This window comes from Carcharodon carcharias, chromosome 6, assembly GCF_017639515.1.
Source record: "Carcharodon carcharias isolate sCarCar2 chromosome 6, sCarCar2.pri, whole genome shotgun sequence".
Taxonomy (NCBI): Eukaryota; Metazoa; Chordata; class Chondrichthyes; order Lamniformes; family Lamnidae; genus Carcharodon; species Carcharodon carcharias.
Window position 1 is genome coordinate 40579954 of NC_054472.1, and position 16120 is coordinate 40596073.

The 16120-nt window shown below is 47.9% G+C and overlaps 1 protein-coding gene across 2 annotated transcripts in view; it reads right to left on the reverse strand.

Annotated features, from left to right (window-relative positions):
• Nucleotides 1–16120, reverse strand: part of si:dkey-122a22.2 — a 289414-nt gene that overhangs the window by 110949 nt on the left and 162345 nt on the right. The window lies entirely within an intron of this gene.

Consider the following 16120-nt stretch of genomic DNA (forward strand, 5'->3'; position numbering starts at 1 on the left):
AAGCAATCTTACTGAGATTCATCATGGTGAGGACATCAATGATGATCCAATTTGTCTTCAAGTTTGGTAGTCAGCAGCGACATCGAAGGCAAGATGCTCTTTATACTGTTCAACAATGTTATTTTTCTACTCAAACTGGTTTCCTTAATCCTTTGCCCTGACACAGTGTCACATATTAAGATTGCTAAGGCACATCACCCAGCTGGTTCACCTTCATGTGTGATTGAACAGACTGCTAAGCAACTGTTATCCCAGCAGAGACCATTCTTATCCTATCCTCAATTTGTTGTATACACAAACAGGCTTCACTAATTACTAATCAGTCACTGGTTACGAATCATGAATGCGAACTTTGGTCTACTTCTCCCTAGTTCAGCCTAAGGACTAGAGGCTAACTGTAGCATTTCCATCTTTTTTCCCCAGATGAGATTACCAAATTCAGCATAGGCTAGCCATTAGACCTGCTACTGTTTTGGTGAATGTCATGTTATGCAATGCCACCTGAAGGAGAGGTGTCTTGGGACAAATAAGAGCACAAACCAGTATTAATTTTTCCAGTCACCAAATCAATTGTGTTTGTCACAAACATGAGGAGCCTTCATGATGGCAAATTGTGCTGTAGACTAAGGTTGAATCGTCTCAGAATTGCACTAAGTGCGGTAGCGGGCGTGAGAAGCAACCCTTTACCTGCCAGCCACCGTATCGTCTGCTTCCCGGCGTGTCCCACCTCATTAATAATGCATTCACAGGAAACACACATCACTGGCGGGCAGGCTCGGGTTTGACTGCCACACTGTGACCTCAAGTGCTTCATCGCTCCGCCATACTTAAAGCACACCAAAGTGCAGCCTACTTCTGGTAGGCCAGGGCTGCTCCAGGCTACAGATGGCCCTGAAAGCAAAGGTGACGGCAACCCTCAAATTTAATGATGCCTCTCTGGGGGGCCTGCTGAATGCTGTGGAAGGCCACTTCAAACTCCTCTACCTCCGTTCAGGCCACAGAAGGCCCACCAGAGTCACCAATCCGGCCTGGGGAGGTGGTGGCAGCGGCGGTCAGCACCAACAAAGCACAGGAGGTCAGCCATCCAATGCAGTAAGAGGATGAATGGTCTCATCAGTTCCACCAGGATAAGTCAACCACCTCATCACTCAACTCACACACTCCCAAACCCATCACACATCCATAGGGATCTCACATCTCAAGGGACAACACCACTAACTCTCTCACACACCCTCACATCTCCATAAGGCTCATATCCTCTGGAACTCATCACCCTCCATGGCTCTGCTTATCACACAAACATTCCACGCATCCTTATCACCTGCCGTGGCATGTGTCCTGCTCACACGCTCTCTCCATCTGTTTTCATGCAGGAGAAGCTGGCTCACAACAGGACGGTGAGGTCAGTGGCAAACACCCATGTGAGGGTCCTGCACCACATCAGCTCTCTCTCAAGCAACTGAGTGTGCTCTTGGCCGTGCACTAATTATCTCCACTTTGGTTCACAGGAAGCTCTGACAAGCGACCGGCATCCGCAGCCAGCCAGTCCCTCAGCTCGATCCAGGTCCTCACCTCCAGCGAAGAAAATGTCCTTCGTTGAAGAGGTGGAGATAAGCAGCCTGGAAGACCCATCACAGCGCTTACCCACACCCTCCACCAGCGTAGAGACACCGCCTCAATGGGACCTAGATCTATAGCAGGCTCAGGTTCACAATCTGGTGTTCCCCGCACGGACTCATGTCTGCAGCAGGAGGAGGCAGATTCAGCCGAGCTCCCAGGCACTTGGAGAACTGCTGGAGAAGAAGCATGTCAGGCCTGAGTCAGAAGAACAGCCTCTGGATTCGGCCTTCTAAGTCATCGTGGAGAAGGCAGGAAAACATCACACAGAGCTGTTGGAAGCCCTAAACAGAGTGGCACGCAAGTTGGAGCAGTGTATCCACCTGATCTCTGATGATGTGGTGTCCACACGTAAGTCTCCATGGGAAGAATGGCAGATGTCATGGAGACCCTGGTCCAGCAGAATGCTCAGATGCGCACAAGCCTGCACTCCACTGCAGTAGCCATGGGTGAGTCCTACAGTGACAACACGAGGGGGAAGCAGGGCATTTAATGTCCCTCCAGGTGCTCTTTCCCCTCAAGGAGTCAGGCCTGGGCTCTCGGGCACCTGAAGGGAGGAGGAGAGATAGCTGGAAACCTCTGGGTCATCCACTCAGGAATCTCAGCAGCTGTCCACTCCCTCCGAGTTCCCTTTGCCACTGACAGCCCTCAACCTTGTCCTCTCCCCCCCAATTACACTTCCCTCCTTCCCTCCTCCCTATACTCCCTCCTCCCCCGGACATCTGCCCCCTCTGAAACGCCCTCCCTTACACTTTCTTGTCCCCTTACAGCTACCTCTCCACTTGCAGCATTTGCCCAAGTTACACTTTCCCTCTTCAGACCCCCTCCTACTCTAATACCCAATACTTGCACCCCCCACCAACCTTATCACCCGTCTGACATTTGGCCCGCCCCACTGACACATTCGCCCTCCCCAACCAGACACCACCCCGACACTTTCACCTTCCCACTCCCAATCTCACCCCCCGACACCTTCGACTCCCCCCACCGACCTCGTCCATCGACACCCTCACCACCCCACTCCCAATCTCACTCCCCAAACCTTCGCCTCCCACATCCCGAGCTCGCCCACTGACACCTTTGCCTCTCCCATCCCGAGCTCGCCCACTGACACCTTTGCCTCTCCCCTCCCAACCTCACCCCCCCGACACCTTTGCCTCTCCCCTCCCAACCTCACCCCCCCGACACCTTTGCCTCTCCCCTCCCAACCTCACCCCCCCGACACCTTTGCCTCTCCCCTCCCAACCTCACCCCCCCGACACCTTTGCCTCTCCCCTCCCAACCTCACCCCCCCGACACCTTTGCCTCTCCCCTCCCAACCTCACCCCCCCGACACCTTTGCCTCTCCCCTCCCAACCTCACCCCCCCGACACCTTTGCCTCTCCCCTCCCAACCTCACCCCCCCGACACCTTTGCCTCTCCCCTCCCAACCTCACCCCCCCGACACCTTTGCCTCTCCCCTCCCAACCTCACCCCCCCGACACCTTTGCCTCTCCCCTCCCAACCTCACCCCCCCGACACCTTTGCCTCTCCCCTCCCAACCTCACCCCCCCGACACCTTTGCCTCTCCCCTCCCAACCTCACCCCCCCGACACCTTTGCCTCTCCCCTCCCAACCTCACCCCCCCGACACCTTTGCCTCTCCCCTCCCAACCTCACCCCCCCGACACCTTTGCCTCTCCCCTCCCAACCTCACCCCCCCGACACCTTTGCCTCTCCCCTCCCAACCTCACCCCCCCGACACCTTTGCCTCTCCCCTCCCAACCTCACCCCCCCGACACCTTTGCCTCTCCCCTCCCAACCTCACCCCCCCGACACCTTTGCCTCTCCCCTCCCAACCTCACCCCCCCGACACCTTTGCCTCTCCCCTCCCAACCTCACCCCCCCGACACCTTTGCCTCTCCCCTCCCAACCTCACCCCCCCGACACCTTTGCCTCTCCCCTCCCAACCTCACCCCCCCGACACCTTTGCCTCTCCCCTCCCAACCTCACCCCCCCGACACCTTTGCCTCTCCCCTCCCAACCTCACCCCCCCGACACCTTTGCCTCTCCCCTCCCAACCTCACCCCCCCGACACCTTTGCCTCTCCCCTCCCAACCTCACCCCCCCGACACCTTTGCCTCTCCCCTCCCAACCTCACCCCCCCGACACCTTTGCCTCTCCCCTCCCAACCTCACCCCCCCGACACCTTTGCCTCTCCCCTCCCAACCTCACCCCCCCGACACCTTTGCCTCTCCCCTCCCAACCTCACCCCCCCGACACCTTTGCCTCTCCCCTCCCAACCTCACCCCCCCGACACCTTTGCCTCTCCCCTCCCAACCTCACCCCCCCCGACACCTTTGCCTCTCCCCTCCCAACCTCACCCCCCCGACACCTTTGCCTCTCCCCTCCCAACCTCACCCCCCCGACACCTTTGCCTCTCCCCTCCCAACCTCACCCCCCCGACACCTTTGCCTCTCCCCTCCCAACCTCACCCCCCCGACACCTTTGCCTCTCCCCTCCCAACCTCACCCCCCCGACACCTTTGCCTCTCCCCTCCCAACCTCACCCCCCCGACACCTTTGCCTCTCCCCTCCCAACCTCACCCCCCCGACACCTTTGCCTCTCCCCTCCCAACCTCACCCCCCCGACACCTTTGCCTCTCCCCTCCCAACCTCACCCCCCCGACACCTTTGCCTCGCCCCTCCCAACCTCAACCCCCGACACCTTTGCCTCGCCCCTCCCAACCTCACCCGCTGCAACTTTGCCTCGCCCCTCCCAACCTCACCCGCTACAACTTTGCCTCGCCCCTCCCAACCTCACCCGCTACACCTTTGCCTCGCCCCTCCCAACCTCACCCGCTACACCTTTGCCTCGCCCCTCCCAACCTCACCCGCTACACCTTTGCCTCGCCCCTCCCAACCTCACCCGCTACACCTTTGCCTCGCCCCTCCCAACCTCACCCCCCCGACACCTTTGCCTCGCCCCTCCCAACCTCACCCGCTACACCTTTGCCTCGCCCCTCCCAACCTCACCCCCCCGACACCTTTGCCTCGCCCCTCCCAACCTCACCCGCTACACCTTTGCCTCGCCCCTCCCAACCTCACCCGCTACACCTTTGCCTCGCCCCTCCCAACCTCACCCGCTACACCTTTGCCTCGCCCCTCCCAACCTCACCCGCTACACCTTTGCCTCGCCCCTCCCAACCTCACCCGCTACACCTTTGCCTCGCCCCTCCCAACCTCACCCGCTACACCTTTGCCTCGCCCCTCCCAACCTCACCCGCTACACCTTTGCCTCGCCCCTCCCAAGCTCAGCCCCCAACATCTTTGCCTCTCCCCTCCCAACCTCAGCCCCGCCACCTTCGCCTCTCCGCTCCCAACCTCAGCCCTGCCACCTTCGCCTTCCCTCTCCCCTCAACACCTTTGCCTTCCCCCTCCCAACCTCTCCCCTCAACACCTTCGTCTTCCCCCTCCCAACCTCTCCCCTCAACACGCTTGCTCCCCCTGTACCAACCTCAGCCCGACGCCTTCGCCACCCCATTCCCAACTTCACCCCGACATCTTTACCAGTGCCAATCTCACCCCTCCATCACCTTCGCATCCCAACCTCACCCTGACACCTTTGTCTCCCATCCCAACCTCACACGCCAACTACTTAGCCTCCCCCCCTCAACCTCCCCGCTCCCACCCCAACACCTTCGCCTCCCCCCAACACCTTCACCCCTCCCCTCCAAACCTCACACCCTGACACCTTTGTCCCCCGTTCCAACCTCACCCCAATATCTTCGCCGCACCACTCCCAACCTCACCCCCCCGTTATCTTCACCACCCCTCCCAACCTCACCCTAACGTCTTTTTTTTGTAAAATTCATTCATGGGATGTGGGCTTCGCTGGCCGGGCCAGCATTTGTTGCCCATCCTGAGTTGCCCTTGAGGTGGTGGTGGGGAGCTATCTTCTTAAACCGCTGAAGTCCATGTGGTGTAGGTACACCCACAGTGTTGTAAGGAATGGGGTTCCAGGAGGAACTTCTGTTTCCCCCCCCCCACCAGCATTCCCCTCTGCTGAATTCTCACCATCCCCTCCTGCCCGCCATGACATTTGCTGCAAATGGGGGCAGACAGAATCTCAAGGGGGCTTGACTCTGACTTCTGCAACAACTTGAGCTAAATGTCTCTCTCTCACCTTTTTCTCCAATGTTCATATTCATCAGCTACAACTTTTGGCATCATTGTAATATTTTTACCCCTTGGCCTGATCAAATGTGCTTTCATTCCAAACTCTCCTTTAAATCTGCCATCATCACCCATCCCCTTAATTAAACAACTCTTGTCCCCACCATCCCTGCAAATCTAACACCCCATCTCCAACCTCCCCTTCCTCTCCAAAATTCCTGAACGTGTTGTCACCTCCCAAATCCATTCCCATTTTTCCTTGAACTCCCATGTTTGAATCCCTCCAATCAACTTTCCACCTCTGTCACAGTACTAAAATGGCTCTCGTCAAAGTCACAAATAACATGCTATGGGACTAGGAAAAAAAGGAAACTTTCCCTCCTCATCCTTCTAGATCCCGATGTAGCCTGTGACATAGTTGGCCACATCATGCTCCTCCAACACCTCTCCACTGTTGTCTAGCTTCGTGCAATGCATTCACACGAACATCATATAAATTAGGAGCAGGGGTAGGCCATTCAGCCCCTCGAGCCTGCTCTGACATTCAATACAATCATGGCTAATATGGTTGTGGCCTCAACCCCACTTTCCTTCCTACCCACCCCTATGAAAACATGATTACATATCATAGTTAACTGAGAAGATGACCTGGCGTACTAAAGAGATATCTTTCAACTCATATGAACAAAGGCACTGGATACACTATGGGGAGATGTGTTAGAGGCAAGGTATGAGCATGAATAGAAGATTGGCTGTCTGGCAGGAGGCAGAGAGTGGGGATAAGGTCCTTCTCAGGATGGCGGCTGGTGGCTAGTGGAGTTCCACAGTGGTCAGTGTTGGGACCACAACTTTTCACTTTATACATTAATGAACTAGATGAAGGAACTGAGCGCATCCTGGCTAAGTTTGCAGATGATACAAAGACAGGTGGAGGGACAGGTAGTATTGAGGAGACGGGGAGGCTGCAGAAGGATTTGGACAGGTTAGGAGAATGGGCAAAGAAGTGGCAGATGGAATACAACGTGGGGAAGTGTGAGGTCATGCACTTTGGTAGCAAGAAGAGAGCATGGGCTATTTTCTAAATGGGGAGAGAATTCAGAAATCTGGAGTGCAAAGTGACTTGGGAGTCCTAGTCCAGGACTCTCTTAAGGTTAACTTGCAGGTTGAGTCGGCAGTTAGGAAGGTAAATGCAATGTTGGCATTTATTTTGAGAGGACTAGAATATAAAAGCAGGGATGTACTGCTGAGGCTTTATAACATTTAGAATATTGTGAGCAATTTTGGATCCCGTATCTCAGGAAGGATGTGCTGGCCCTGGAGAGTGTCCAGAGGAGGTTCACGAGAATGATCCCAGGAATGAAAGGCTTAACATATGAGGAACGTTTGAGGACTCTGGGTCTATACTCGATGGAGTTTAGAAGGATGAGGGGGGATCTGATTGAAACTTACAGAATACTGAAATGCCTGGATAAAGTGGACATGAGGAAGATGTTTCCATTAGTAGGAAAGACTAGGACCCGAGGGCACAGCCTCAGAGTAAAGGGAAGACCTTTTACAACCGAGATGAGGGGAAACTTCTTTAGCCAGAGAGTGGTGAATCTATGGAATTCGTTGCCAGAGAAGGCTGTGGAGGCCAGATCATTGAGTGTATTTAAGACCGAGATAGATAGGTTCTTGATTGGTAAGGGGATCAAAGGTTATGTGGAGAAGGCGGGAGAATGGGGTTGAGAAACTTATCAGCCACGATTGAATGGCGGAGCAGACTCAATGGGCCGAATGGCCTAATTTCTGCTCCTATGTCTTATGGTCTTATGGTGTCATAGTGGTAATGTCATTGCATTAGTAATCCAGGGTCCCAAGCTAATCCTTGAGTTCAAATCCAGCCATGGCAGCTGGTGGAATTTAAATTCAATTAATCAAATCTGGAATTGAAAGCTAGTCTCAGTAATAGTTAAAATACATTTGCTTCACCAATATACTCTAAGGAAGGAAATCTGCCATCCTTAATCAGTGTGACCTACATGTGACTCCAGATCCACAATAATGTGGTTGACTCTTAACTGTCCTCTGAAATGGCCTAGCATGACATTTAGTTCAAGGACAACTTGTGATGGGCAACAAATGCTGGCCTTGCAAGTGATGCCCACATCCCATATATTAAAAAAAAATTAAAATACCTGCAGGGTTGTAGTATTACCAACTTGCCAAGCTGGCAGAATCCTGAAGAACATAGCTGGCAGGCTGGGTTTGTGGCACAAAGTGAGAACCAACAGGAGGGAACAACCTTTTTTCCATATTCGTTCATGGGATGTGTGTCGCTGGCTAGGCCAGCATTTATTGCCCATTCCCAGCTGCCCTTGAGAAAGTCATGGTGAGCTGCCTTCTTGAACCGTTGTAGTCTATGTGGCATAGATACACACACAGTGCTATGAAGGAGAGTGTTCCAGGATTTTGACCCAGCAACAGTGAAGGAACGGCAGTATAGTTCCAAGTTGGGAAGGTGTGTGCCTTGGAGGGGAATTTGCAGTTAGTTGTGTTCCCATGTATCTGCTATCGTTGTCCTTCTAGATGGTGTGGGTCATGGGTTTGGAAGGGGCTGTCTGAGTAGTGTTGCCGAGTTCCTGCATGCATCTTGTAGATGGTACACGCTGATACGACAGTGTGTCGGTAGTGGAGGGAGTGAATGTTTGTGGATAGGGTGCCAATCAAGCGGGCTGCTTTGTCCAGGATGGTGTCAAGCTTCTTGAGTGTTGTTGGAGCTCACGCATCCAGACAAGTGAAGAGTATTCCAGCACACTGCTAACTTGTGCCTTGTAAAGTGGACAAGCTTTGGTGGGTCTAGGAGGGGAATTGCTCGTCGCAGGATTTCTAACCTCTGACTTACTCTTGTAACCAGAGTGTTTATATGGCTAGTCCAGTTCAGTTTCTGGTCAATGGTAATCCCCAGTATGTGGATAGTGGGAGATTCAGCAAATGGTAATGCCATTGAATGTCAACGGATGATGGCTAGATTCTCACTTGTTGTTGGAGATAGTCATTGCCCAGCACTTGTGGTGCGAGTGTTAATTGCCACTTGTCAGCCCAAGCCTGGATATTGTCCAGGTCTTGCTTCAATTGATCATGGACTGCTTCAGTATCTGTGTAGTCACGAATGGTGAACATTGTGCAATCATTAGCAAACATCTCCACTTCTGGCCTTGTGATAGAAGGAAGGTCATTGATGATGCACCTGAAGATGGTTGGGCCGAGGACACTACCCTGAGGAACTCTTGCAGAGATGTCCTGGGTCTGAGGTGGTTGACCTCCAACAACCACAACCATCTACCTTTGTGCTAGGTATGATTCCAACCAGTGGGGAGTTTTGTCCCTGAACATAAAGGGGGAGTCAGAGGAGCCAATGAAAATGTTTGCATCTTGTGGAGTCTATAGGTAAATACTACTGGGGATATTATATTTTTATTGACCCAAAGCAAAGACAATGTGGATACATGAAAGATTTTATATTTGGGAGGGTTTGAGTTTCAAAAGGGTGCGAGAACAATGGGGCTGGGATGAAAGGTAAAAAAGTGTATTCGAGTTACTGTGGATAGCTGGAGTTAGCTAGTGAGCTGGATAGCTGTTAAGCTGGAGGTAACTGGAGATAGCTGAAATTATTTGAGCTGGTGAGAAAGCTGGAGCTCTGGGCTGGAAATAGAAAGCATTCTGAATCAAGTCAGTCAAGTCAGAAAAGTCTTGGGCTACAGCAAGCAAATTTATATTGAAGTGAATTCATAAAGTAGAGGAGGGTAAAGGTCACCTTTATTGATGCTACAGCAGTTGTCTGTGTAATATTACTGCATTTCTTTCATATTTAAACATCTATAAGGGAGTGATGCCTGGAAGTGTTTATTTGTGGGTTTGATCAAGTTTTTGGGGGGAATGTTTTGTAAGACTAATCTTAATTGTGTAACTGTGATCATGTGTGCTTAAGTTTTCTTGTTTTTGTTTATAAAACTTTTACTTGTAATTTTAAAAAACCTAAAAGTTTTACTGGACCTCCAGCTGGTGAGATTGGCATGACTTCTTTTCGTTATCAGAATATGAAAAAAGGCGGTGGCCTATAAGCCAAGTTTCCATCTGGGATTTGTCTTGCACAGCAATCAACACCAGCTGTGGTCATAATAAATTTGGGGCTTTTTGCAGGATTATTATAATTCCTTGATTGGGTTGGAGCTTGTGGATTCAAGGGAAATGAGTACGAGAACGCTGAACTCAGGTGTTGTGTGTTGAGGGGTTTTAAAAGGTTAGACTGCAAGATGATTTAAGCAACTGCTACAACTTTTCTGGGAGTGGAAGATGTATTTGTGGAATATTTGAAATCTCTGACTAAACTCAGTTGAAAGAATTAGCAGAGAAAGTGCAGGTAGAGATAAAAATGGAATTTTGTAAGGCTGATATGGTTAAAATACTTACCCAGCATTTGAAGTTGGAGGAAGGGATACCTGAAACTAGTGTGTCACAGCTGCACATAGTAAGACTTCAGTTGCAAATGAAGAAGCTTGAATTTGAGTAAGCAAAAGAACTGAAATGAATTGAATTGGAAGGGAAAAATAAAATGAAAAAACCTGAGTTAGAAAGAGAAAGAAAGAGAAATGACAAGACTAGAAAAATAAAAGGGTAAATTAAATAAAAAGATACTTCAATGGGAAAGAGAGGAGCAGGGAAAGGAAAAGATTACAAGAGATATAAATGCGAAAGCTTAAACTTGAACTTGAGAGAGAGAAGTTAGTAATTGAAAGAGGGAAAGAGATAGGGAACTTCAGAGAGAAAGAAGCTAGACAGTATGAACTGTCTAAAGTGAACCTTAGAATCAAGGAAAAAAGGAGAGATGGTGCTTTTGATTCCTCTGAGGAATTTGATTTAACTAAAAATCTTCAGTTAAAAAATCAATTTACAGAGGATGGAGGTAAAAGATATTTGACCTCATTTGAAAAGGTAGCAATGAAATTGAATTGGCCAAGACCATTATGTTACAAAGTATTTTTTTCAGGTACAGTAATGAATACGTATGCAAGCTTATCAGAGGAGCAGTCTGCAGATTACAAAACAGTAAAGGCGGCAATATTAAGTGCTTATGAACTTGTCCCTGAAGCTTATCAGTTGAAGTTTAAGACATTAAGGAAAATATTTAATCAGACATTTGCAAGAGAAAAATAAATTATGGGACCATAATGGGACCAATGGTTTAAGTTAAAGTTGGATAAGCCTTGTGAAAATGTAAGAGAGGTTATGATTATGGAAAAATTTACAAATAATATTCGAGTAAACATTAAGGTATATTTAGATGAGAGACAAAGCAAAAAGATCAGGGAAGCTGCTGTTTTAGCCAATATGTATGATATTTTACATAAAGTTAAGTGGAGGAAAAGGGTCATATGGTAATCAGCAGGGAAGCTGCAGATTTAGAAAACCTAATGATAGTAAAAATGTTATGGGATAGTGCTAGCTGTTGTCCAGAAGGGTTATCGCAAAAGAAAATATTAACTAAAGGAATCCATGGCGAAGTCAAACCTATTTTATTGTGTAAGGTAAATTTAAAAAGTGATTTGAAGACAGGAGAGGACAAGTAGTAATATCATCTGGGTACCGGAATGAAATTTTGAGAGTCGCTCATGAAATTCCAACGGCTGGACACTTTAGAATTAGAAAAACTCAAGCGAAGATACAAAAACATTTCTAATGGCCTGGACTATGTAAATATGTAATCAACTTCTGTCAAACATGTCACACATGTCAGGAAAGCCTCAGGGAGTGATTAAGCCTGCACCTTTAATTCCAATTCCAGCACTTGAGGAACCTTTTAACAGGGTCCTAATTGATTGTGTAGGACCCCTCCCTAAGTCTAAAAATGGAAATCAGTATTTACTGACAACCATGGATGTGTCCACAAGATTTCCAGAAGCAATACCTTTAGGAAAAATTACAGCAAAGGTGATTGTAGAGGAGTTAACCAAATTCTTTACAAGATATGGATTACCAGAAGAAATCAGGGATCAAATTTTGTGTCACAGCTGTTTAAGCAAGTGATGAACAGCCGAGGAATAAAGCAATTTAGGTCGTCAGCCTATCACCATGACCCACAAGGTGCCTGAGAAAGGTGGCATCAGAATTTAAAGACTATGATTAAAATATATAGTCAACACTATCCACATGATTGGGATTGAGGGATTCTTGTTATCTGCTATTAGGGACACCGCTAATGAGTCAACAGTGTTCAGTCCTTTCGAGTTAATTTATGGTCAAGAAGCGAGGGGACCATTTAAACTGATTCAGGAGAAATTAGTGAATAAGAGTTCTGAAACAAATCTCCTGCATTACATGACAGAATTCAGGGAGAGAGTGATTAAGGGAAAGAGTGAATTAACGAGAAAAATTTAAAGATATCTCAACAAATGATGAAGGCAAAGGCAGGCAAGAGGCCAACGGCTCGTAGTATTGTGGCCGGGGATAAAGTGTTAGTATTGTTGCCAGTGTCAGGTGAACCGTTGAAGGCAAGGTTTAGTGGACCTTATCAGATTGAAAAGAACCTGCGTGAAGTAAACTACAAAATAAGTACCCCAGAATGAAGGAACAGGCAGCGAGTGTGCCATGTAAATATGCTCAAAAAATACTTCGAGAGAATAGGAGGGTGGTATTGGTAGTTGTAAGTAAGGAAACAAAGGTAGAAATTAAGAGTTGTGAAATTGATCTTCCTCTGATTAAATTGGAAAATGACAGAATGCTTAAGAATCCAGATGTAATACTGGATTACCTTCCGGACTGATTTAAAAGAGCTATTGCAGTCACATAAAGCAATTTGTGGAAATAAACTGGGGAAAACAGCTGTATATGATGTTGATGTGGGGAATTCAGAGTCAATAAGGCAATATCCATATAGATTAAATCCAGTGAAATTAGCTCAAGTGAGGAAAGAAATTAAATTCATGCTTCAAAATGACATCATAGAGCCCAGTCACAATAACTGGAATTTACCTATAGTAATGGTGCCGAAACCGGGTGGATCACAAAGCCTATGTATCGATTACTGGAATGTGAATGCAGTAACAAAAGATGATTCATATCCTATTCCACGATTAGAAGGTTGTATTGAGAAAGTAGGACAGTCAACATTTATCACAAAAATTGACTTGCTGTGAGGATATTGGCAAGTATCCTTATCGGAAAGGGCAAAAGAGATATCAGCTTTATGACGCCGGATGGTCTAAAGCTATGCAAAGTACTGCCTTTTGGTATGAAAAATGCACCAGCAACAATTCAGAGACTAACAAACAAAGTGACTGAGGGACTGAGCAATTGTGCTGTTTATATTGATGACTTAATAGCAATCAGTCAAACATGGAAATAACATTTACAACATTTAAAAGGAACTGTTTGATCAACTGCAGGGAGCCAGTTTAGTTGTGAATTTTCAAAAGCGCAAGCTTCATATTTAGGCCACACTGTTGGACATGGTCAAGTGGCCCCATGAGATGCAAAAGTTAAAGCTATTGTGGAATTCCCAGTGCCTGAAATGAAATGGGAAGTTTTGAGATTTCTAGGCATGAGCGAATTTTATCAGAAATTCATGCCAAACTACAACAGTGCCATTGCTGTGCTGACTGAATGATTAAAAAAAACAAAAAATTGCAATAGACACAGAAGTGTCAGGATGCATTTGGCAGCTTGAAAGCTGTATTAACACCACCTGATTTTGCAAAGCAGTTTACGTTGGTTACTGATGCCAGTGATATCAGTACTGGTGCCGGGTAGATGCCAGTGTTGTAGCTGTACTGGAACAGCTTGGCTAGGGGCACAGGAAATTCTGCAGTACAAGCCTTCAGTACTATTGATGGAATACTGTCAGGTATTTGGAGTATCCAGTGCCTTCAGCCATTTCTTAATATCACAAGGAGTGAATCAAATTGGCTGAAGGCTAGGATCTGCGATGCCGGGGACATCCAGACGTGTTGAGATGGATCATCCACTCAGCACTTCTGGCTGAAGTTTGTTGCAAATGCTTCAGCCTTATCTTGTGCACTGATGAGCTGGGGTCCTCCTTTATTGTAGAGCCGCCTCCTCCTGTTAGTTGTTTAATGGTCCACCACCATTCACAACTAGATGTAGCAGATCTGCGGAGCTTAGGTCTGACCTGCTGGTTGTGGGATTGGTTGCCCTTGCCACCCTCAGTGGTGTTCAACATGGAGGAGTACTGATTCATCAGCTGAGAAGGGGGGTGCAGTACGTGGTAATCAGCAGGGGGGTTTCCTTGCCCATGTTTGACCTGATGCCAAGAGACTTCATAGGGTCCGGAGTTGATGTAGAGGGCTCCGAGGCTAACTTCCTCCCGACTGCATACCACTGTGCTGCCACCTCTGCTGGAATTGTCCTATCATTGGGTAGGATGTTAGTAAGGAGGACCTCGCAGGGTCAACAGTGCTGAGTTTGTCATTGTTGTTTCCAATGCCTAGGTTGATGCTGGGTGGTTTCACTCTTTATACACTTTCTACTGCTTCTGATACAGCTGAGTGGCTTGCTAGGCCATTTCAGAGGGCATTTATGCATCAACCACATTGCTGTGGGTCTGGAGTCAAATGTAGGCCAGATCAGGTAAGGACAGCACATTTCCTTCCCTAATTTACATTAGTGAACCCGTTGGGTTTTTTTTTTTAAACAGCAATCGATAACAATTTCATGGTCATCATTACAGTTTTAATTTCAGATTGTTTGAATTGAAATTCTACCATCTGCTGTGGTGGGATTCACACCGGGGTCCCCAGAGCATTACCCTGTGTCTCTGGATTACTAGTCCAGTGACAATACACCACCACCTCCCCTACTTGATCTTGCCCACACAAAGCTACCTACTGGAGATAGTATTGATAGGAGACCAAGTCCCATCTGTAGCACTCACACTATTGCAAAAGGAATAGATTAAGAATAGATCTAGAAGCTCAAAACTGAACTTTATGAAGTGCTTGTGGCTGTCATCAGCAGCAAGATTTTTTCCATTACAATGTGTAACCAGCTTCTTCTCATCACCAAGAAGCTTGACAACTAATCCTAGTTTATTGAGGAGCATAGGAGAGTAGTAACAGGTATATCTTCAAATGTGGTGCCAAACTGGTGAAGCTACAACATGCATGCTAAACAGTTAAAAAGTGGCATACATGTCGACAGAGCGAAATAATCTTACAACCACCAGGTCAGGTTAAAACTCTAAAGTCCTGCCACATCCAGACATGAATATAGTGGTGGACAATTAAGCAACGAAAGAAGGAGGCGACTCCAGGAATATCCCCATCCCTGATGATGGCAAAGCCCAACGTGTGAGTGCAAAAGTCAAGACTTAGCAATATCTTCAGTCAGAAGTGCTAAGTGCTCAGATCCCCACCATCACAGAAGCCAGTCTTCAGTCAATTTGATTCACTACACTCCACAAGAAATATGAGAGTTCACGGGACAAATCCATGGTTATGGGCCCTAACAGCATCCTGACTTAATACTTGAAAACCTGCACCCCAGATCGAGCCCAGGGCCAGGGGTGAAATCATTGGCCCTGGTGGTTCTTGGGTTTCCACTTCTCTTATTCCCCCCTCCCCACTTTAACCCTCACCTTCAATCATGCTTCATATTTTTTGCCCTTTCAGGATTCACCAAGCAATTCATCAAACAATCACAGAAAGGTAAAATGATAATGCCCATTATTGGTATCTGGTTACAAATATCACAGAATCTTTAAAGTGCAGAAGGAGGCAATTCGGCCCATTGAGTCTACACTGGCTCGCTGAAAGAACGTTCTACCTAATCCCAGTCCCCGGCCTTATCCCCATAACCTTGCACATTCATTCTTTTCAAATAGCAATCCAATTCCCTTTTGAATACCTCAATCGAACCTGCTTCCACGACCCTTCCATGCAGTTTGTTACAGATGCCAACCACCCTCTGGGTGAAAAATCTTTTCCTCACATCACAGTTACTCCTTATGCCTATTATTCTGAATCTGTGCCCCCTATTCTTGATGCTCCCTTGATTGGGAACAGTTTTTCACTATTTATCCTGTCCATACCCCTCAGGATCTTGAATACCTCTATCAAGTCACCTCTCAGCCTTTTCTCCAAGGAAAACAGACCCAACCCCTCCCATCTAACCTCATAGCTACAGTTGTTTATCCCTGGAATCATTCTTGTGAATCTCCTCTGTGCCCTCTCTAATGCCTTCACATCTTTCCTCAAGTATGGTGCCAGAATTGGACCCAGCACTCCAGATGAGGCCCAACTAGTGTCTTATGTAAGTTTAAGATGACCTCCTTACTCTTAAACTCAATGCCCCTAT